We start from the raw sequence: 12754 nt of genomic DNA on the forward strand, positions 1-12754 counted from the left end.
TACCCCAAGTGGTGCTTGGTTATAACTCGTTTTTTTATTTAAGTTATGACTCCCATAAAATTAGTGATCAAACCCACAAATATCATAACTTGCGTATGGTACACACCCTTTTGACATAACAATGTTATATTAGAATACACACCATGTACCATACACAAGTTATAATATTTGTGGTCTGGAGGTTCCTAACAATTGCACTGGCCTCCCCTCATTTTTTTTGAATTACACTGACATGTCCTGTGACTAACACTCCCATTAATGTCGTTAGTCACATGAGAGATTAGTGTAATTTCATACATACGAGAGGAGGACAGTGTAATTGTTAGTAACCTCAGGAGAGGTGACTGTAATTTATTCAAAATTTTATTGTGTAGGAAAACAAAAAAACAAAAAAAAAAAAAGAAAAAGCCAAATCAGGGTGAAATTTTATTGTCAATTTTATGAACAAACCAAAGTAAACTTCTACCATCTTTTATAAATAGATTGTCACCAAATGTCTTCTTAAATGTTCAAATTTCATAATAAATTTACTTTAAATCAAAATAAAATTTTACTGTTAATGTTACAGGAAAAGTGTTACTAATTTGTTTAAAGAATTTCATGGCCAATTAATATGGATCTTATTTGATATCTTATAGAGAGAGTTTTAAAGATGCTAATTTATTAAAAACCAATATATAGATCAAAAGTTATATCATTTCAAAGTTCGAAATATAAAATAGTTACTAAGAATAAAATCATTCATAAAAAAGTAGAAAGAAATTTGTTTGACCTTTATGAAGGCGGAGCTTCTTCTTCTTCTTCTTCTTCAAGAGGGTTTGAAAATTAAAAAAAAAAATTCCGAAGGGAGGGGGTTTAGCAATATATATATATATATATATATTCACTAAACATAATGACAATTCATTTAAAAAAAAAAAATTAAACCATTGTAAAGTAAAAATGTGAGTGGTCTATGTCATTCTATTGATAGAAGATGCGATTTATGGAAACAGTTCTTTCTACCTAATTTATAGTACTAACAAATAATGATTTTAAAGATTAATAAATAAAAAAAAGGGAAACTACGGTTAAATTTATTTTACCCCTCACTACAGGAAATGCCACTTTTGGCGACCAAAATATTGGTCGCCAAAAGTCCCATTTTTGGTCGCCGAAACAATTAGCGACTAAAATATTTTGTCGCCAAACTAGTCGCCTATACCCTGTCGGCGATAGTATTGGCGATTAAACTATTTTTGGTCGTTGAAAGTGAACGTTTTGCCTACTAAACTCTGGTTAGTCGGCAAAGGTTATCTTTTGGCGACTAAAATATTAGTCGCCAAAAGTGAACATTCGGCTACCAAACTCTGAGTAGTCGGGAAAGGGTATATTTTGGCGACTAAATATTTAGTCGCCAAAAGTGTTCAAATAAAATAAATTAAATTTTCAGCGACTAAAACTTTTTGTCGGGAATAAGTTTTAGTCACAACATTACTACATTTAGGGACTAAAGAATTTAGTCAAAAATATTATTTTTCATTTTATTAAACTTTTGGCTACTAACCATGTGGTAGCCGAAAGTCTTCATTTATTATCTACTAAATTTTTAGTCACCAAAAATCTTTGGATTCTTTATGGCTACCAAATATTTAGTCACTAAAAATATTGATTTCCTTTTTAGCTACCAATTGGTTAGTCACTAATAAATTCACTTCTTTTTTTTTTCACCACTAAACATTTAATTTCCAAAAACTTTATTTAGTGTTTTTTTTATTATAATTACTTTATTCACAACCTGTATTTATTTCGTGCAACCTGCACCCTGTATTTAAACAAAATAATACATATTTCTATTTCTATTTCGTTTCAACAATACAAAAATTTGATCTTTTAACATCAAATTCTATACAAATCAAATACAATCCAACCCAGAATAATAATTCCATACAAACACAAAATCATACAAAAAAGATGTCCTCTGTACAAAAAATTCTACATCAAATGTCATTTACAGAATATTTTGAAGGTGTAAAAAATGCGGATTATAAGCAGCAGGGCCTAGGCATCATATAGTTCTCAGCAGCAAGGTCTTTAGACATTTTCCACTACATCTCCGCAGCTGAAATGCATCCAAAGTGTGAAACAAAATGATGTCAGCATCATGGAGGCTAACAAAGCTAATTAACTGAGACAGATATATATATTCCCCAAATCCCAACAAACTAACTCTGAGAGATGTCTCAAGGGATATACAACAAAACAGCAAATATACCATTCAAAGGCAACCGGGGTTTCTTCTTTTTCTTCTTTTTTCCTGACAAAGTAAAAAATTAATTCTTGTAAGAAAAACGATGACATACTCCAATGCATAAGGACCGACTTGTTTCTCTCCACAATGACATACACCAATGAGTCTACCCCTCGCACAACAATAGGTAAAACCAACAAAGCTAAAAGTGGACAAAAAATCTAAGCAGCACAAAACTCATTAATGAAGTGGTCCCAAGCAACATCAGGCATAGAAAAACACAAATACCCTCAAATTAGAGACATTACCTGCCTCACCAGAAACTAGCTTCTTCATCAGCCAACAGAGCACTACCCTGTGATGCAGGTTCCTTCATACTCAACAAAGTTATATTAGATCCAATAATTTAACCATACCTGCAAAGGACAGCATGTGGTATGGTTAGGCGACACCTTTCACCATCAAGTGGGTCACAGGGACTTTTTATATCATGTGCCCATATTCTTAACTTCACTGTACAAGGTAACTTTACTGCAGCCATGAAGTTTTTTTCCGGGATACATTACTGCAGCTGTCAATGTTTCATAGATGCCCACCATTAGAAAACGTTTTCCCATTTTTGATAGGCACCACCATTGTGAAAGATACGATTAAAAAAATTGTAATTTTCTTACCATATTCCCATGCTTCACTCTCAATCAGGATATGCACAAAATTTAAGTTCACGATTTCAAACTAACAGAACTGCCACTAACATAAAGAATTTTAAAAGGTAATATTACAACAAAAGTAATAAAGCCATACCTATAGACTCTAATTGCAATTGTTGGAGCACCACACTTGGTTCATCAACATGGTATGATCTTTCAACATGCAATAATGGACCTGAAGGTGAAGCTGATAATATAGCAGATGGAGAATGTTAAAAATAGGAAAAAATGACTTCCAAATTTTGTATCAAGTAGTTAAAAATGACTTCCAAATGACTTCCAAATTTTGTATCAAGTAGTTAAAAATAGGCACTTTTTGACACCAATATTGAGTTGAAATGCCACTGAAGAAAGTAAAGGATCATTACCACTTAAGCTGCAAGGTACAACTATACAATAGGTGGACCCAACAGCAAAAGAACCCATTATCACAAGCAACTCTGGAAGTTGTCAATGGCATGTAAAAATCAATCAAAAAATAAGTCAGACAATCACCATTTATCTTGTCTTTGAAATACTAAAACTATCTATTAATAAATGCATACAAACAAACAAACATTCCCCCATATATACACATGTATATTTGAGATAACTTTAAAAACAAGCAAACATTCTCTCTTGTTATATACATATATCCCTTGAAATGTGTTGAAGATTTGGGGGCTTGATAAATCCCTCCAAGTGATAGAAAAGACATAAACTTCCTTCCAGAACATTAATCTACTCAAGAAATCCAGAACATTAACTTCCTTCCAGGTCCAAGTGACTATCGAAGTCCAATCTAATTAATTTTTTATATGGATAATCTACTCAAGAAATCCTACAAGTTGAATGGTTTGGATTACCAACATGGGCTCACTCACATCCACGGCAACTGGACATTCAATATTGTAGTTCAACTAGCCTAACAATACACATGGTCAGAAACATACAAACCCAACTATCACTTGCACACTGAAACACACCCCCTATGAAAGAGTAAGATACACCATGAAGCTTCCCAATGACACATAAATACCCATCAAATTCCCCCTTTGTGTCCACAAAAAAAAGGAAATCAAGTTGCATTGGAATCAAAAACCTATCATCACTGTCGCTGAGTAAAAGAGAATGTAATCAAAACAGAATTACTGCAATAACAATCAACAGTGATAACCAAATTGCTCTAACATATTGCCTGACCATGTTTACACAAACATACCTCAGATTTGCACTCAATGCACAAATTAATGCCAAGAGTTAACCTTCTTGTTGGTTCCCTAAAACACAAAAGAGGTGAAATAGATTAATTTTCAAGTACCAATGGAACTGCAAGGATGAAAAAAACAGCCCACTTAAAGCCCATCAGTAGCCAATAAAGGAGCTCTTGCATAGAAAGTCATGTTTGTTAGAAATTTTAATTTTTAGGAGTTTCTACTTTGGTTAGAATTTCCCTAAATTAAGTAAAGCTAGGAGTCCTTTCCAGGGCTACTGTCTAGCCTGCTATTAGTTTATAAAATTTATATTGCAAGAAATGCTATTGGTTAAATGTGCAAAACACTTCTTGTATCTGCAAAACAAGAAACAAAACACCTCGGATCACTTCTTGTATCTGCAAAACACCGAACACCATCACTCATTTCTCAGGAAACAAACACAACCAAATGAGGGGGAAAAAAAGAGTAGATGAAAATGAAAACTTACCATCATATACATATACACATCAGTTATGATAATTTCAGAGTAAAACCAAATGTTAATGACTGAGGAACAACCAACAAGGATCAGAACACATTAATAATTAAGAGGAAGCCACAAGGGCATATGCGCTTCTGTGTTTTGTTGAACTTACCTATGATTAATAAACCTTGCAACATTTCCATAATGTGTTTCATCTAAACAAAGAGCCTCTTCATCCTTTAAGACTCCTTCTGAACCCCAATCATCTCTAATTTTTTCTCAAATCCCCTCCAAAATCCTATATCTATATACATCAAAAAAAGAAAAACATATATAGTCAATAGATATATGTATGATGATATATCCCATGGTATCTTTTGAAAGATTAGGACAGCTTTACAGATGGACACAGTAAATTATCTCTAATTCCAAAATCCTATATCTATAAAATAATCCTATATCTGTATCTAATTCCATGTTTGGCACTTCCCTAACTTTGCCAATTAATAACTTGTCTCAGCTTACCAAAGAGTTGGGACACTGTAAATATGGTGGTGGCCCACACACAGCTTAGAGTTTGGATAATACGAATGAAAAAATTATAATTATTAATATTTATATAATTTATCATTAATTTATCATTAGTTTTTGAATGTTACATTCATATTTTTTCATTTGAGATCTGACTTAATCAGTGACCAACTCAAGCTTAAATACAATTTAAATATCTTCAAGTTTTTCAAATTAAATTTCAACAATCCATTACTAAATCGACTTGAACAGTAAACAAGTAAAGCTTAAATACATTTTCAGCATCCTCAAAATTTTCAAATCAAATTTGAACAATGTATTCTCAACTCAAACACTATATACTATTTCTCTTAAATGGATCTGGCTCGAGCGGTTACGAAAGCGAGAAAGATTAAGAATGATTTTGTTTGAATTACCTTAGGAGAAGGAGAGAGAGGAGGATTAGAGTCGCTGAAGAGGTAGTGAGAGAAGGCTTCGAGATGGAGACCTTTGCGATGGAAGATATTGAGGTGTTTGAGTTCATTGAGAGACTCCATGATCGACTCTGCGTCTTCTTTTGTGGCTTTATCTTCTCCCTCAACCTTGATCAAGAACCTGTGAAGGTGATCGACGGTCATGATTCCATTTTCGGAGTAACGGTCGAAGAGGTCTCTGATCTCGGCTGGCGCTTCGGCTACTGTCGGCTGGCCCTCGTCTGCCGCTCTCCGTAGTCTGCCGCCGCCCGCCGTCGATCGAGAGAGAGAGAGAGAGGGGGGGAAGAAGAGATTAGGGATTTTTTTTTGGGAGGGGGTGTGGAAGCGGGAATGGGAAAAAAATAAAGGGGGGAGCGGGAATGGAAATCAATTTAGGGGCGGGGATGAAAAATAAAAATAAAAATAAAAAAAATAATTAAATAAATTTATTTTTTGTTAAAATATATATATTTTTTGTAGTTAATGAATTTTAAATTTTTTTTTTTTTAGTTATTAAGATTGAAAATTTATTTGTTTCATTTTTATTTTAATGAAAAAAATATTATTATTTTTTATTTTGTAGAAGTAGGGGTAATATATATTTTAATGAAAAATATTTTTTTGCGGCCTTGTTTTTTATTACTAAATATCATGAACTAATTTTTTGTAGTAGAGGAAAAGGAGCGGCAGCAGTAGTGAAGGTGATGGATAAGAGATGATGGTGGTGGTGGTGGTGATGGTGATGACGAAAGAGATTAGTGGGGAAGTTGTGGTAGTGGTAGTGTAAAGGGAGTGACAGGGGTGAAAGAGAGGTAATGGTAGTAGTAGTAGCAGTAGTAGTAGTGGTGGTAGTCGAGTGGTGGCGATAGTAGTAGTAATGGTAGTCGTAGAGGTGAAGTAGCGACAGTAGAAGTAATAGTGGTGGTGGAATGGTGTTTGCAGTAGTGGTGAAGGTGATAGAACAGATGGGTGGTGAGAGAGAGTGATAGACAGAGAGACACAAAGATGAGGGAGAGAGTGATAGACAAAGAGACACAAAGATACAGAGAAGAGAGATGAGCGAGAGAGATAAAGAGAAGAGAGACGAGCGAAAGAGACAGAGAGAGAAAAGAGATGAGAAAAGAGATGAAAGAAGAGATAGATGAGTGAGAGACACAGAGATGAGGGAGAGAGTGAGCAATGTGAACACAATGGGAGAGAGAGATAAGCAGACAGATAGACACATAGAAAGAAAGAGAGAGAGAGAAGAGTGAGAGACAGATAAACAGACACAGAGAGAGAAAGCAAGAGAGAAGAGTGATAAGTGAGAGAGAGATAAAGAGAGAAAGAGATATAGAGACAGACAGACAGACAGAAAGACAGAGAGAGAAAGAGATATAGAGAGATATATAGAAAAATAGAGAGAAACAAGCGATGAGAGAGATATATAGAAAGAGAACGAAAAGAGATGAACGAGAGAGAGAACAGAAAAATAGAGACATAGAGAGAAGACAAATGAGAGAGATAAAGAGAAGAAAGATGAACGAAAGACACACAGACAGATAGACAAACAGACAGAGAAAGAAGAGTGATGAGTGAAAGAGAGAAAAATAAGAGTGGTGGTAGTTGAATGGCATTTGCAGTAGTGGTAAATGTGGTAGAGAAGATGGGTGGTGAGAGAGAGAGATGAGTGAAAGACGAATAGAGAAAAGAGATTGAGAGACAGAGAAAGAGACAGAGTGATGAGCGAAAAAGAGACAAAGTGGTCGCTAAAAGTGCATTTTTTTGTAGTGGATCGATAAATCGAAAGGGAGCTCAATAAATAAAGAAGACAGATAATTCACAACTCTTTTCAAAACTTAATTCAAATCAATTTTTTAAATATTTTTAAAATATTTTAATTTTGTGAGAGATAGATAAAGAAGAGAGAGAGAGAGAAACAGAGATAGAGTGATGTGCGAGAGAGAGAGATAGACAAAGTGGTTGCTAAAAATGTATTTTCTTATAGTGGATCGATAAATCGAGAAGGAGCTCGATAAATAGAGAAGATGAGAGTAAGAGAGTGAGCAAGACGAACATAGTAAGAGAGAAATAGACAAATAGACAAGTAGACAGAGAGAGATAGAGAAGAGTGATGAGTGAGAGAGAGACAGGAGAGAGAGATAGACAGAAAAAGAGATAGAGAGAGAAAGAGAGAGAGAGAGAGATGAAGAGATAGAAAAAAAGAGAGAAACAAAAGATGAGCAAGAGATAGACAAAAAGAGAGAGAAATAGAACAAAAAGAGATGAGCGAGAGAGAGACACAGAAAAAGAGAGAGACAGAAAGAGAAAAGAAATGAGCGAGAGAGGTAGAGAGAGATAGAAAGATAAGAGAGAGAGAGAGAAAAGAAATGAGAGAGATAGAGATAAGAGAGATGAGCGAGAGAGACAGAGAGAGAAAACAGATGAGAGAGATAGAGAGAACAGAGATAGGCGAGAGACACAGAGAGAAAATGAGAGAGACAAACAGGCAGACATAGAAAGAAGAGTGATAAGTGAAAGAGATAAAGAGAAGAGAGAGAGATAGAGACAGAGAGACAGGAAGATTAAAAAATGAATGAAAAGAGAAATGTTATATCAAAAGAGTAAGACGACATTGTTTTTTTTTTAATTTCTTTTGCGACAGAAAAAATACTGTTGAATTTATTCAAACCATTTTGTGACTGTATATATATGAAGCTATCTCAAAACCACAATCACTATGCTAGGTTAGAGTTTTCCAAAAACTCTTTTGAGAAAATTATACTTCTTGTTTTTCGTGTTATATTGTTTTTACTGAATTTTTTTAATATTTTAAGTATTTTTTAAAATTTTTAGACACACCTAACATAAATGCACCTAAAAATTTAAAAATTTGTAAAAAAAATCTTTTAAAAATTCACTAAATACCAAAAATACAAAAAAAAATACAATAATTCAATACTGTTGCAAATGCTTTCATTTTTTGAGACGGCAAATAGTGCCGTCGCAAATGCTCTGCTTTTTTGAGACGGCAAATGGTTCCGTCGCAAATACTCTGCTTTTTTGAGATGGCAAGTGTGCCGTCGCAAATAGTTCCGTCTCATATACCCACTTTTCTTGTAGTGAGGAATGAGAAGGAGTTGTGTGTGAGAGTGAGATGAGAAATGGAGAAGGGTTAGGGCAAAATTTTGGGGGGAATCCCCAATTTGAGAGGGAATTTCAAATTAAGATAAAATTTTGTGAAAATATTTGCTGCCAATTTTTTTCGAGATGTGAAAAATAGATCAGGCTTGTTAAATTAATATTTTTTAATTTTATTTATTGTTTATACTTTTTACTTTATTGGAGTTTTATGACTCAGTTTTGTGAAAAAAAATTACAAAATTTAGAAATATTTAGAAAGTATAAATTTAAAAATAAGTCTTACAAATCAGATTTATTTACTCATAAGTCATGAGTGAATTTTTTTTACACACTTAGCCCTCGTTTTGATAATGAAATTTTTTTAAAACTTTTTAAATATATGTTTTGTGTCTGTAAAATGATTATTTCATTAGTACTGTTAATAATATTGAAAAATTTATTAAAATGATAAATAATTGGGATATTTTGTCTTTTATTTGTGAATTTTGATTTATTCTTAATTTATTAGTGTTATTGAAATATGATGATGTAAAAAGTATAAATAGTTTAATTGTACTTTTTAAAAATAATAAATTTATTATTAAAAATTAAATTCATCAAACTGACCTGTAACTATGCCTTTAAATTTTTGCAATGTAAAACTATCGACAAACAGCCAATAACAAGTTGCCCATTTTAGCATACCTTTCGCGTGAGGGCCCAATTATTAAAAGATGTGTTCAACCATCAAATGAAAGCCGACTACTTCTTCCATCTAAAAATAATAATCTATTTTCAGAATTTAATTTCTTTTTATAATACAATTATTACATTTTAAAAATATTAATTTTTCAAAATTACCTTTTGATAGTATATTTTTTTAGACATATCAATTGTCATAATTGTACTTTTTGTATTATTAATGGATTTTAAAAAAGGACAAAATAAGAAATTCATATTATTTTAATAATTAATTTTTTAAAAAAATTAATATTTTGAGATAATAAAAAAAATAAGATATTAATATTTTTGGATGGTGGGTGTACAACCTTTTAATAAAAATAAAAATAAAAATAATTAATTTTCTTATTTTCATTCGGCTACCAAACAATTTAGTAGCCGAAAGTAGGTATACAGCGACTAAAAGAAATTTTGTCGCCGAAACTTGACATTTGGAGACCAAAAGTTTGGTCGGGAAAGATTAAAAATTAATTTTTTAATTTTCATTCAGCTACCAAACAATTTAGTAGCCGAAAGTAGGTATACAGCGAGTAAAAGAAATTTTGTCGCCGAAACTTGACATTTGGCGACCAAAAGTTTGGTCGGGAAAGATTAAAAATTAATTTTTTTATTTTCATTCGGCTACCAAACAATTTAGTAGCCGAAACTAGGTATACAGCGACTAAAAGAAATTTTGTCGTCGAAACTTGACATTTGGCGACCAAAAGTTTGGTCGGGAAAGATTAAAAATTATTTTTTTTATTTTCATTCGGCTACCAAACAATTTAGTAGCTAAAGGTACCTCTACGGCTACTAAATTTTTATTTAGTCGCCAATTGTCATATGTTTAGCTACTAAAAATTGTTTTAGTCGCCAATTGTAATATCTTTAGCTACTAAATTTTTTTTAGTAGCCAATAATCAACATTCCCCTACTAAAAAAAATTAGTAGCTAAAAAGTTGACTTTTGCCGACTAATATTATTTTTGGTAGCCAATTCCGTGACTTTTGGCGACTAAATTAGTTTTGGTAGCTAAAAGTGGTCGGCGAAAATGCTTTTTCTTGTAGTGCCTCTATGTTTTAGAACTGGAGTACTTTGGCCCCCATGGTTCAAATATAATCAGGAAGTCTCTATATGGTTTTGGATTAAAGAGCTACCATTAGCTTTTACATTCAAAATAATAGAAATTATTTTTTAGAGTGGGTTTTGTAGACACCCCATTTTTGACCGCCCTTAAGACTTGGGCACTACTGATGGTTTGCTCGATGTTGAGAGATGTGCAGGGCAAAGAATCAGTTTCTTCGACAAGGAGAGAGGCAAATCCTTCAAAACACTTTGTTTAGGGGTTTGGAGTTGAAGAAGAGAGGAAAGGAGAGGAGAAAACTAGTTTGGGAAAAGTTCGGCATGAATCCGGGTAGAAGCGAGTTGAGCAGCCCTCGCTGAATCGGGCTTATCTATCTGTATACTTGGAGTTAAGCTATGAGGCCACCACCGTCGGAAAGCTTACTTCCAGGGCTTCATTTTGCACTCAAGAATCTCTTAAAGCCATGTCCGGGTGGGGGAGATATGATTGATTGAAGTTGGGTATCATCCCGGTTGGATCGAATCTGCGCGGCTTCACGGAAAAGGGCATAACTTTTTACACAGGAGGAATTTTGATGCACGGTTTGCGCCATTGGAAAGCTAACTTCCGGGGCTTCAATTTGGACACCAATCGGCAGTTTTTTGACCTTACCGGCCATCCACCGGCACTATATATATCCGGCCGGCAATTTATTGTGCCGACCGGCACTTTATTTTGCTGACCGGCAATTTTTGCTAGCCGACGACCTTCCGGAGCATTCTGCAGATTGAGTGGATTCCAGCTGTGCCAGCTGGAATGCACAGAATCGATCCCCCACGTGCATGTGTGTTTGTTTTGCACCTTGTGAGCCTTTGAACCCCTTAACCTTCTAGAAGCTTGAAGCTTGGCCAGCTGTTTTAGCTTCCTCTAGAAGCCTTGCACCCCCCTTGAACCCCTTGGGCCCTTTGAAGCTTGTCTTAGAAGCTTAGCATTGCTTATATAAGCACCTCTCCTCCTCCTTTGTTTAGGTTGGAGAGATTTGAGGCAAGAAAAACCAGAGATATACCACATATATCTGATATACATACATACAAACCTCCATCTCTCTCCATATCTCTCTCATTCAACCATCAAACACCTTTGTTCTTGGGCCATTTCTTCATCAACTCATAGCACAAGGCATCCAACGCCCATTCCAGCAGCTTGAGGCTGTCCTCCAGAGGTTAAAAGCTCCCAAACTCGGTCCAAAGGTTGCTAAAGATTGGTTCTACAAGGGTGAGTCCCACTTTCCCTCTTTTGTGCATTTTTTTGGCCTATATCTTAGCTCCTTGTGGTTACATCTTTGGGCTCCGACCCAAACTTCAAATCATCATATTTTGAGGTCCTCTTCATGTTTGATTGAGGACCTCTTGCTGTTTGAGGATAGTAGCTAGCACTTCCTTCTTTATCTCTCCTTTAGGCCCTAATCTTGCATGTTATTTTTGGCCTATGTGTAATCTGTTTTTGGGCATGTATTAAACTGTAGATAGGCTTATTTTGAGCCCTTCTTCAACATTGAAGAAGGGCTCAACACTGTTTCGGACCTCCATGTTATACTTGCCTTTATATTCTCTTTTTGGTCCCATTTTTGCATGCCTTGGCAGCCCCTGATGTTGCTGTTTTTGGACTTTGGTCCGAACTAAAAACAGCCATATTTTGACCCCCTTGTCATGTTTTATTAAGGGTATTTGGCTGTTTGATGAATGTTTTGCATACTTGCTTCTTTGGCCACCTTTTGGCCCATTTCTTGCATAAGAGCTTAGCCCTACCCATGTTGTTTTTGGGGCTTTTACAGTTCTGTAAATGTGCATATTTTGGGTCCCTCTTCAATGTTGTTGAAGGGCCCTAACCTATTTGGAGTTAGCAGCTGTGAGTTGCTTCATAATCGCATGTTTAGGGCCGTTTTTGTATGCCATTTTAGCCCCATCTTTGCTTGCTGTTTGGACATTCCATAAACTGTAAAAAGGATTATCTCAGGGCTGCCTTGCTTCTGTCTTCATGCTCCATGTCCATATTATGCATGCTTTGTATAGCTATAGGCCATTTCGGGTGCCTAAATTCGCATTTCGGGACTATTCCATGCATTTGGTGTCATTTCGCCTCATTTCGGGACTGTTTTCCCCCATATTTTAGTGCTGAAATTCTATTAGAATGATTGCTTTCCATTTCTATGTCATTTGTGTTGCGTATGCCATTGCCTCGGTTTGCGTGCCCGTATGCACGCATTTCGAGGCACTTCATTTTCATC

The sequence above is a fragment of the Camellia sinensis genome, chromosome 7 (assembly GCF_055761805.1).
Source record: "Camellia sinensis isolate YWXY chromosome 7, ASM5576180v1, whole genome shotgun sequence".
Classification (NCBI taxonomy): Eukaryota; Viridiplantae; Streptophyta; class Magnoliopsida; order Ericales; family Theaceae; genus Camellia; species Camellia sinensis.